The sequence below is a fragment of the Scyliorhinus torazame genome, chromosome 4, assembly GCF_047496885.1.
Source record: "Scyliorhinus torazame isolate Kashiwa2021f chromosome 4, sScyTor2.1, whole genome shotgun sequence".
Classification (NCBI taxonomy): domain Eukaryota; kingdom Metazoa; phylum Chordata; class Chondrichthyes; order Carcharhiniformes; family Scyliorhinidae; genus Scyliorhinus; species Scyliorhinus torazame.
This window is the reverse complement of record NC_092710.1, coordinates 304,850,968-304,860,967: the sequence shown is the minus strand read 5'-3', so window position 1 is coordinate 304,860,967 and position 10,000 is coordinate 304,850,968. Positions and strand designations below refer to the sequence as shown.

Sequence of the window (10,000 nt, the reverse complement as noted above, 5' to 3'; positions counted from 1 at the left end):
AGGCAGGCCAACCTTTTGCTGCTCTCTGCGTCCTCGCCATTCCTCCCAACACTTGCCTGCGGGCTCAACTCAGGCAGGCGGCTTGGTCGGGCCATTCAGCTGCTGCAGCTTTGCCGGGCCTTTGCAACGCAGCACGGTTGGGTGCCTTGGCGTGCTGCACTTTGATGGGCCCGCCAGCTGGCCCGTGTGGCCGCAAGCCAGTGTGTCGGCAGGACGTTCTCCTAGCCTGAAGGCGCCGCATGAATGCAAGTTGTGGCATTGGGGCTGGTGTGGAAAGCGAAGGAAGAGAGAGCTGGCTTGCATTGCCTGCCTGACCCTTGTGCTGGCTGTGCTGAGAGAAGTGCGCAGCGTTGCAATGTGGAAAGGCAGCAGCGTGCAGGCGGCAGGCTGGTGTGAGGTGGGCGGGGCTTGCAGTTTTCCTTGGGGAGGTGGAGAAGAAAAAAGAGAGCTAGGTGGGGACGGCATGAAGGGGAGCGAGTATCAGGCATATAGGCTAGAATTAGCAGGAGAAGGAGAGAAAGAGGAGGAGAAGTAGAAGTAGAAGTAGAAAAAGAGAGAGAAAAAATTGAAAACAACCGGAAAGAAGAAGTGGCGAGGGTGCTAGGGTGGCCAGCTTGAATAGGCGAGAAGACGGTGCTGCAGATGCCTACGGCCATACTAGTCTGAAAACGCCCGATCTCGTCTGATCTCGGAAGCTAAGCAGACTCAGGCCTGGTTAGTACTTGGATGGGAGACCGCCTGGGAATACCAGGTGCAGTAGGCTTTTGCGGCCAGCAGTGACTGCTCACGCCAAGCACTCTCCACACCAGAGGCAGGCCAACCTTTTGCTGCTCTCTGCGTCCTCGCCATTCCTCCCAACACTTGCCTGCGGGCTCAACTCAGGCAGGCGGCTTGGTCGGGCCATTCAGCTGCTGCAGCTTTGCCGGGCCTTTGCAACGCAGCACGGTTGTGTGCCTTGGCGTGCTGCACTTTGATGGGCACGCCAGTTGGCCCGTGTGGCCGCAAGCCAGTGTGTCGGCAGGACGTTCTCTCTCCTAGCCTGAAGGCGCCGCATGAATGCAAGTTGTGGCATTGGGGCTGGTGTGGAAAGCGAAGGAAGAGAGAGCTGGCTTGCATTGCCTGCCTGACCCTTGTGCTGGCTGTGCTGAGAGAAGTGCGCAGCGTTGCAATGTGGAAAGGCAGCAGCGTGCAGGCGGCAGGCTGGTGTGAGGTAGGCGGGGCTTGCAGTTTTCCTTGAGGAGGTGGAGAAGAAAAAAGAGAGCTCGGTGGGGATGGCATGAAGGGGAGCGAGTATCAGGCATATAGGCTAGAATTAGCAGGAGAAGGAGAGAAAGAGGAGGAGAAGTAGAAGTAGAAGTAGAAAAAGAGAGAGAAAAAATTGAAAACAACCGGAAAGAAGAAGTGGCGAGGGTGCTAGGGTGGCCAGCTTGAATAGGCGAGAAGACGGTGCTGCAGATGCCTACGGCCATACTAGTCTGAAAACGCCTGATCTCGTCTGATCTCGGAAGCTAAGCAGACTCAGGCCTGGTTAGTACTTGGATGGGAGACCGCCTGGGAATACCAGGTGCAGTAGGCTTTTGCGGCCAGCAGTGACTGCTCACGCCAAGCACTCTCCACACCAGAGGCAGGCCAACCTTTTGCTGCTCTCTGCGTCCTCGCCATTCCTCCCAACACTTGCCTGCGGGCTCAACTCAGGCAGGCGGCTTGGTCGGGCCATTCAGCTGCTGCAGCTTTGCCGGGCCTTTGCAACGCAGCACGGTTGGGTGCCTTGGCGTGCTGCACTTTGATGGGCCCGCCAGCTGGCCCGTGTGGCCGCAAGCCAGTGTGTCGGCAGGATGTTCTCCTAGCCTGAAGGCGCCGCATGAATGCAAGTTGTGGCATTGGGGCTGGTGTGGAAAGCGAAGGAAGAGAGAGCTGGCTTGCATTGCCTGCCTGACCCTTGTGCTGGCTGTGCTGAGAGAAGTGCGCAGCGTTGCAATGTGGAAAGGCAGCAGCGTGCAGGCGGCAGGCTGGTGTGAGGTAGGCGGGGCTTGCAGTTTTCCTTGAGGAGGTGGAGAAGAAAAAAGAGAGCTCGGTGGGGATGGCATGAAGGGGAGCGAGTATCAGGCATATAGGCTAGAATTAGCAGGAGAAGGAGAGAAAGAGGAGAAGTAGAAGTAGAAGTAGAAAAAGAGAGAGAAAAAACTGAAAACAACCGGAAAGAAGAAGTGGCGAGGGTGCTAGGGTGGCCAGCTTGAATAGGCGAGAAGACGGTGCTGCAGATGCCTACGGCCATACTAGTCTGAAAACGCCCGATCTCGTCTGATCTCGGAAGCTAAGCAGACTCAGGCCTGGTTAGTACTTGGATGGGAGACCGCCTGGGAATACCAGGTGCAGTAGGCTTTTGCGGCCAGCAGAGACTGCTCACGCCAAGCACTCTCCACACCAGAGGCAGGCCAACCTTTTGCTGCTCTCTGCGTCCTCGCCATTCCTCCCAACACTTGCCTGCGGGCTCAACTCAGGCAGGCGGCTTGGTCGGGCCATTCAGCTGCTGCAGCTTTGCCGGGCCTTTGCAACGCAGCACGGTTGTGTGCCTTGGCGTGCTGCACTTTGATGGGCACGCCAGCTGGCCCGTGTGGCCGCAAGCCAGTGTGTCGGCAGGACGTTCTCTCTCCTAGCCTGAAGGCGCCGCATGAATGCAAGTTGTGGCATTGGGGCTGGTGTGGAAAGCGAAGGAAGAGAGAGCTGGCTTGCATTGCCTGCCTGACCCTTGTGCTGGCTGTGCTGAGAGAAGTGCGCAGCGTTGCAATGTGGAAAGGCAGCAGCGTGCAGGCGGCAGGCTGGTGTGAGGTGGGCGGGGCTTGCAGTTTTCCTTGGGGAGGTGGAGAAGAAAAAAGAGAGCTAGGTGGGGACGGCATGAAGGGGAGCGAGTATCAGGCATATAGGCTAGAATTAGCAGGAGAAGGAGAGAAAGAGGAGGAGAAGTAGAAGTAGAAGTAGAAAAAGAGAGAGAAAAAATTGAAAACAACCGGAAAGAAGAAGTGGCGAGGGTGCTAGGGTGGCCAGCTTGAATAGGCGAGAAGACGGTGCTGCAGATGCCTACGGCCATACTAGTCTGAAAACGCCCGATCTCGTCTGATCTCGGAAGCTAAGCAGACTCAGGCCTGGTTAGTACTTGGATGGGAGACCGCCTGGGAATACCAGGTGCAGTAGGTTTTTGCGGCCAGCAGTGACTGCTCACGCCAAGCACTCTCCACACCAGAGGCAGGCCAACCTTTTGCTGCTCTCTGCGTCCTCGCCATTCCTCCCAACACTTGCCTGCGGGCTCAACTCAGGCAGGCGGCTTGGTCGGGCCATTCAGCTGCTGCAGCTTTGCCGGGCCTTTGCAACGCAGCACGGTTGTGTGCCTTGGCGTGCTGCACTTTGATGGGCACGCCAGCTGGCCCGTGTGGCCGCAAGCCAGTGTGTCGGCAGGACGTTCTCTCTCCTAGCCTGAAGGCGCCGCATGAATGCAAGTTGTGGCATTGGGGCTGGTGTGGAAAGCGAAGGAAGAGAGAGCTGGCTTGCATTGCCTGCCTGACCCTTGTGCTGGCTGTGCTGAGAGAAGTGCGCAGCGTTGCAATGTGGAAAGGCAGCAGAGTGCAGGCGGCAGGCTGGTGTGAGGTAGGCGGGGCTTGCAGTTTTCCTTGAGGAGGTGGAGAAGAAAAAAGAGAGCTCGGTGGGGATGGCATGAAGGGGAGCGAGTATCAGGCATATAGGCTAGAATTAGCAGGAGAAGGAGAGAAAGAGGAGGAGAAGTAGAAGTAGAAGTAGAAAAAGAGAGAGAAAAAACTGAAAACAACCGGAAAGAAGAAGTGGCGAGGGTGCTAGGGTGGCCAGCTTGAATAGGCGAGAAGACGGTGCTGCAGATGCCTACGGCCATACTAGTCTGAAAACGCCCGATCTCGTCTGATCTCGGAAGCTAAGCAGACTCAGGCCTGGTTAGTACTTGGATGGGAGACCGCCTGGGAATACCAGGTGCAGTAGGCTTTTGCGGCCAGCAGTGACTGCTCACGCCAAGCACTCTCCACACCAGAGGCAGGCCAACCTTTTGCTGCTCTCTGCGTCCTCGCCATTCCTCCCAACACTTGCCTGCGGGCTCAACTCAGGCAGGCGGCTTGGTCGGGCCATTCAGCTGCTGCAGCTTTGCCGGGCCTTTGCAACGCAGCACGGTTGTGTGCCTTGGCGTGCTGCACTTTGATGGGCACGCCAGCTGGCCCGTGTGGCCGCAAGCCAGTGTGTCGGCAGGACGTTCTCTCTCCTAGCCTGAAGGCGCCGCATGAATGCAAGTTGTGGCATTGGGGCTGGTGTGGAAAGCGAAGGAAGAGAGAGCTGGCTTGCATTGCCTGCCTGACCCTTGTGCTGGCTGTGCTGAGAGAAGTGCGCAGCGTTGCAATGTGGAAAGGCAGCAGCGTGCAGGCGGCAGGCTGGTGTGAGGTGGGCGGGGCTTGCAGTTTTCCTTGGGGAGGTGGAGAAGAAAAAAGAGAGCTAGGTGGGGACGGCATGAAGGGGAGCGAGTATCAGGCATATAGGCTAGAATTAGCAGGAGAAGGAGAGAAAGAGGAGGAGAAGTAGAAGTAGAAGTAGAAAAAGAGAGAGAAAAAATTGAAAACAACCGGAAAGAAGAAGTGGCGAGGGTGCTAGGGTGGCCAGCTTGAATAGGCGAGAAGACGGTGCTGCAGATGCCTACGGCCATACTAGTCTGAAAACGCCCGATCTCGTCTGATCTCGGAAGCTAAGCAGACTCAGGCCTGGTTAGTACTTGGATGGGAGACCGCCTGGGAATACCAGGTGCAGTAGGCTTTTGCGGCCAGCAGTGACTGCTCACGCCAAGCACTCTCCACACCAGAGGCAGGCCAACCTTTTGCTGCTCTCTGCGTCCTCGCCATTCCTCCCAACACTTGCCTGCGGGCTCAACTCAGGCAGGCGGCTTGGTCGGGCCATTCAGCTGCTGCAGCTTTGCCGGGCCTTTGCAACGCAGCACGGTTGGGTGCCTTGGCGTGCTGCACTTTGATGGGCCCGCCAGCTGGCCCGTGTGGCCGCAAGCCAGTGTGTCGGCAGGACGTTCTCCTAGCCTGAAGGCGCCGCATGAATGCAAGTTGTGGCATTGGGGCTGGTGTGGAAAGCGAAGGAAGAGAGAGCTGGCTTGCATTGCCTGCCTGACCCTTGTGCTGGCTGTGCTGAGAGAAGTGCGCAGCGTTGCAATGTGGAAAGGCAGCAGCGTGCAGGCGGCAGGCTGGTGTGAGGTGGGCGGGGCTTGCAGTTTTCCTTGGGGAGGTGGAGAAGAAAAAAGAGAGCTAGGTGGGGACGGCATGAAGGGGAGCGAGTATCAGGCATATAGGCTAGAATTAGCAGGAGAAGGAGAGAAAGAGGAGGAGAAGTAGAAGTAGAAGTAGAAAAAGAGAGAGAAAAAATTGAAAACAACCGGAAAGAAGAAGTGGCGAGGGTGCTAGGGTGGCCAGCTTGAATAGGCGAGAAGACGGTGCTGCAGATGCCTACGGCCATACTAGTCTGAAAACGCCCGATCTTGTCTGATCTCGGAAACTAAGCAGACTCAGGCCTGGTTAGTACTTGGATGGGAGACCGCCTGGGAATACCAGGTGCAGTAGGCTTTTGCGGCCAGCAGTGACTGCTCACGCCAAGCACTCTCCACACCAGAGGCAGGCCAACCTTTTGCTGCTCTCTGCGTCCTCGCCATTCCTCCCAACACTTGCCTGCGGGCTCAACTCAGGCAGGCGGCTTGGTCGGGCCATTCAGCTGCTGCAGCTTTGCCGGGCCTTTGCAACGCAGCACGGTTGTGTGCCTTGGCGTGCTGCACTTTGATGGGCACGCCAGTTGGCCCGTGTGGCCGCAAGCCAGTGTGTCGGCAGGACGTTCTCTCTCCTAGCCTGAAGGCGCCGCATGAATGCAAGTTGTGGCATTGGGGCTGGTGTGGAAAGCGAAGGAAGAGAGAGCTGGCTTGCATTGCCTGCCTGACCCTTGTGCTGGCTGTGCTGAGAGAAGTGCGCAGCGTTGCAATGTGGAAAGGCAGCAGCGTGCAGGCGGCAGGCTGGTGTGAGGTAGGCGGGGCTTGCAGTTTTCCTTGAGGAGGTGGAGAAGAAAAAAGAGAGCTCGGTGGGGATGGCATGAAGGGGAGCGAGTATCAGGCATATAGGCTAGAATTAGCAGGAGAAGGAGAGAAAGAGGAGGAGAAGTAGAAGTAGAAGTAGAAAAAGAGAGAGAAAAAATTGAAAACAACCGGAAAGAAGAAGTGGCGAGGGTGCTAGGGTGGCCAGCTTGAATAGGCGAGAAGACGGTGCTGCAGATGCCTACGGCCATACTAGTCTGAAAACGCCTGATCTCGTCTGATCTCGGAAGCTAAGCAGACTCAGGCCTGGTTAGTACTTGGATGGGAGACCGCCTGGGAATACCAGGTGCAGTAGGCTTTTGCGGCCAGCAGTGACTGCTCACGCCAAGCACTCTCCACACCAGAGGCAGGCCAACCTTTTGCTGCTCTCTGCGTCCTCGCCATTCCTCCCAACACTTGCCTGCGGGCTCAACTCAGGCAGGCGGCTTGGTCGGGCCATTCAGCTGCTGCAGCTTTGCCGGGCCTTTGCAACGCAGCACGGTTGGGTGCCTTGGCGTGCTGCACTTTGATGGGCCCGCCAGCTGGCCCGTGTGGCCGCAAGCCAGTGTGTCGGCAGGATGTTCTCCTAGCCTGAAGGCGCCGCATGAATGCAAGTTGTGGCATTGGGGCTGGTGTGGAAAGCGAAGGAAGAGAGAGCTGGCTTGCATTGCCTGCCTGACCCTTGTGCTGGCTGTGCTGAGAGAAGTGCGCAGCGTTGCAATGTGGAAAGGCAGCAGCGTGCAGGCGGCAGGCTGGTGTGAGGTAGGCGGGGCTTGCAGTTTTCCTTGAGGAGGTGGAGAAGAAAAAAGAGAGCTCGGTGGGGATGGCATGAAGGGGAGCGAGTATCAGGCATATAGGCTAGAATTAGCAGGAGAAGGAGAGAAAGAGGAGGAGAAGTAGAAGTAGAAGTAGAAAAAGAGAGAGAAAAAACTGAAAACAACCGGAAAGAAGAAGTGGCGAGGGTGCTAGGGTGGCCAGCTTGAATAGGCGAGAAGACGGTGCTGCAGATGCCTACCGCCATACTAGTCTGAAAACGCCCGATCTCGTCTGATCTCGGAAGCTAAGCAGACTCAGGCCTGGTTAGTACTTGGATGGGAGACCGCCTGGGAATACCAGGTGCAGTAGGCTTTTGCGGCCAGCAGAGACTGCTCACGCCAAGCACTCTCCACACCAGAGGCAGGCCAACCTTTTGCTGCTCTCTGCGTCCTCGCCATTCCTCCCAACACTTGCCTGCGGGCTCAACTCAGGCAGGCGGCTTGGTCGGGCCATTCAGCTGCTGCAGCTTTGCCGGGCCTTTGCAACGCAGCACGGTTGTGTGCCTTGGCGTGCTGCACTTTGATGGGCACGCCAGCTGGCCCGTGTGGCCGCAAGCCAGTGTGTCGGCAGGACGTTCTCTCTCCTAGCCTGAAGGCGCCGCATGAATGCAAGTTGTGGCATTGGGGCTGGTGTGGAAAGCGAAGGAAGAGAGAGCTGGCTTGCATTGCCTGCCTGACCCTTGTGCTGGCTGTGCTGAGAGAAGTGCGCAGCGTTGCAATGTGGAAAGGCAGCAGCGTGCAGGCGGCAGGCTGGTGTGAGGTGGGCGGGGCTTGCAGTTTTCCTTGGGGAGGTGGAGAAGAAAAAAGAGAGCTAGGTGGGGACGGCATGAAGGGGAGCGAGTATCAGGCATATAGGCTAGAATTAGCAGGAGAAGGAGAGAAAGAGGAGGAGAAGTAGAAGTAGAAGTAGAAAAAGAGAGAGAAAAAATTGAAAACAACCGGAAAGAAGAAGTGGCGAGGGTGCTAGGGTGGCCAGCTTGAATAGGCGAGAAGACGGTGCTGCAGATGCCTACGGCCATACTAGTCTGAAAACGCCCGATCTCGTCTGATCTCGGAAGCTAAGCAGACTCAGGCCTGGTTAGTACTTGGATGGGAGACCGCCTGGGAATACCAGGTGCAGTAGGTTTTTGCGGCCAGCAGTGACTGCTCACGCCAAGCACTCTCCACACCAGAGGCAGGCCAACCTTTTGCTGCTCTCTGCGTCCTCGCCATTCCTCCCAACACTTGCCTGCGGGCTCAACTCAGGCAGGCGGCTTGGTCGGGCCATTCAGCTGCTGCAGCTTTGCCGGGCCTTTGCAACGCAGCACGGTTGTGTGCCTTGGCGTGCTGCACTTTGATGGGCACGCCAGCTGGCCCGTGTGGCCGCAAGCCAGTGTGTCGGCAGGACGTTCTCTCTCCTAGCCTGAAGGCGCCGCATGAATGCAAGTTGTGGCATTGGGGCTGGTGTGGAAAGCGAAGGAAGAGAGAGCTGGCTTGCATTGCCTGCCTGACCCTTGTGCTGGCTGTGCTGAGAGAAGTGCGCAGCGTTGCAATGTGGAAAGGCAGCAGAGTGCAGGCGGCAGGCTGGTGTGAGGTAGGCGGGGCTTGCAGTTTTCCTTGAGGAGGTGGAGAAGAAAAAAGAGAGCTCGGTGGGGATGGCATGAAGGGGAGCGAGTATCAGGCATATAGGCTAGAATTAGCAGGAGAAGGAGAGAAAGAGGAGGAGAAGTAGAAGTAGAAGTAGAAAAAGAGAGAGAAAAAACTGAAAACAACCGGAAAGAAGAAGTGGCGAGGGTGCTAGGGTGGCCAGCTTGAATAGGCGAGAAGACGGTGCTCCAGATGCCTACGGCCATACTAGTCTGAAAACGCCCGATCTCGTCTGATCTCGGAAGCTAAGCAGACTCAGGCCTGGTTAGTACTTGGATGGGAGACCGCCTGGGAATACCAGGTGCAGTAGGCTTTTGCGGCCAGCAGTGACTGCTCACGCCAAGCACTCTCCACACCAGAGGCAGGCCAACCTTTTGCTGCTCTCTGCGTCCTCGCCATTCCTCCCAACACTTGCCTGCGGGCTCAACTCAGGCAGGCGGCTTGGTCGGGCCATTCAGCTGCTGCAGCTTTGCCGGGCCTTTGCAACGCAGCACGGTTGTGTGCCTTGGCGTGCTGCACTTTGATGGGCACGCCAGCTGGCCCGTGTGGCCGCAAGCCAGTGTGTCGGCAGGACGTTCTCTCTCCTAGCCTGAAGGCGCCGCATGAATGCAAGTTGTGGCATTGGGGCTGGTGTGGAAAGCGAAGGAAGAGAGAGCTGGCTTGCATTGCCTGCCTGACCCTTGTGCTGGCTGTGCTGAGAGAAGTGCGCAGCGTTGCAATGTGGAAAGGCAGCAGCGTGCAGGCGGCAGGCTGGTGTGAGGTGGGCGGGGCTTGCAGTTTTCCTTGGGGAGGTGGAGAAGAAAAAAGAGAGCTAGGTGGGGACGGCATGAAGGGGAGCGAGTATCAGGCATATAGGCTAGAATTAGCAGGAGAAGGAGAGAAAGAGGAGGAGAAGTAGAAGTAGAAGTAGAAAAAGAGAGAGAAAAAATTGAAAACAACCGGAAAGAAGAAGTGGCGAGGGTGCTAGGGTGGCCAGCTTGAATAGGCGAGAAGACGGTGCTGCAGATGCCTACGGCCATACTAGTCTGAAAACGCCCGATCTCGTCTGATCTCGGAAGCTAAGCAGACTCAGGCCTGGTTAGTACTTGGATGGGAGACCGCCTGGGAATACCAGGTGCAGTAGGCTTTTGCGGCCAGCAGAGACTGCTCACGCCAAGCACTCTCCACACCAGAGGCAGGCCAACCTTTTGCTGCTCTCTGCGTCCTCGCCATTCCTCCCAACACTTGCCTGCGGGCTCAACTCAGGCAGGCGGCTTGGTCGGGCCATTCAGCTGCTGCAGCTTTGCCGGGCCTTTGCAACGCAGCACGGTTGGGTGCCTTGGCGTGCTGCACTTTGATGGGCCCGCCAGCTGGCCCGTGTGGCCGCAAGCCAGTGTGTCGGCAGGACGTTCTCCTAGCCTGAAGGCGCCGCATGAATGCAAGTTGTGGCATTGGG

The 10,000-nt window shown here is 57.2% G+C and overlaps 12 non-coding genes across 12 annotated transcripts; all 12 read left to right on the top strand.

The window, feature by feature from the left end:
• The first annotated feature begins 644 nt into the window (after positions 1–644).
• On the top strand, positions 645–763 carry LOC140412451 (5S ribosomal RNA). The gene has a single exon (XR_011941645.1). It is a non-coding gene; the product is annotated as a 5S ribosomal RNA (ribosomal RNA).
• Positions 764–1,457: 694 nt separating this feature from the next.
• On the top strand, positions 1,458–1,576 carry LOC140413527 (5S ribosomal RNA). Its single transcript, XR_011942693.1, has one exon. It is a non-coding gene; the product is annotated as a 5S ribosomal RNA (ribosomal RNA).
• A 687-nt stretch (positions 1,577–2,263) lies between these two features.
• On the top strand, positions 2,264–2,382 carry LOC140412450 (5S ribosomal RNA). The gene has a single exon (XR_011941644.1). It is a non-coding gene; the product is annotated as a 5S ribosomal RNA (ribosomal RNA).
• A 694-nt stretch (positions 2,383–3,076) lies between these two features.
• On the top strand, positions 3,077–3,195 carry LOC140413386 (5S ribosomal RNA). The gene has a single exon (XR_011942556.1). It is a non-coding gene; the product is annotated as a 5S ribosomal RNA (ribosomal RNA).
• Positions 3,196–3,889: 694 nt separating this feature from the next.
• On the top strand, positions 3,890–4,008 carry LOC140412449 (5S ribosomal RNA). Its single transcript, XR_011941643.1, has one exon. It is a non-coding gene; the product is annotated as a 5S ribosomal RNA (ribosomal RNA).
• A 694-nt stretch (positions 4,009–4,702) lies between these two features.
• On the top strand, positions 4,703–4,821 carry LOC140412448 (5S ribosomal RNA). The gene has a single exon (XR_011941642.1). It is a non-coding gene; the product is annotated as a 5S ribosomal RNA (ribosomal RNA).
• Positions 4,822–5,511: 690 nt separating this feature from the next.
• On the top strand, positions 5,512–5,630 carry LOC140415153 (5S ribosomal RNA). The gene has a single exon (XR_011944271.1). It is a non-coding gene; the product is annotated as a 5S ribosomal RNA (ribosomal RNA).
• Positions 5,631–6,324: 694 nt separating this feature from the next.
• Positions 6,325–6,443, top strand: LOC140413526 (5S ribosomal RNA). The gene has a single exon (XR_011942692.1). It is a non-coding gene; the product is annotated as a 5S ribosomal RNA (ribosomal RNA).
• A 690-nt stretch (positions 6,444–7,133) lies between these two features.
• LOC140413255 (5S ribosomal RNA) lies at positions 7,134–7,252 on the top strand. The gene has a single exon (XR_011942430.1). It is a non-coding gene; the product is annotated as a 5S ribosomal RNA (ribosomal RNA).
• Positions 7,253–7,946: 694 nt separating this feature from the next.
• Positions 7,947–8,065, top strand: LOC140413385 (5S ribosomal RNA). Its single transcript, XR_011942555.1, has one exon. It is a non-coding gene; the product is annotated as a 5S ribosomal RNA (ribosomal RNA).
• A 694-nt stretch (positions 8,066–8,759) lies between these two features.
• On the top strand, positions 8,760–8,878 carry LOC140412445 (5S ribosomal RNA). Its single transcript, XR_011941640.1, has one exon. It is a non-coding gene; the product is annotated as a 5S ribosomal RNA (ribosomal RNA).
• Positions 8,879–9,572: 694 nt separating this feature from the next.
• LOC140412444 (5S ribosomal RNA) lies at positions 9,573–9,691 on the top strand. The gene has a single exon (XR_011941639.1). It is a non-coding gene; the product is annotated as a 5S ribosomal RNA (ribosomal RNA).
• The last annotated feature ends 309 nt before the right edge of the window (positions 9,692–10,000 follow it).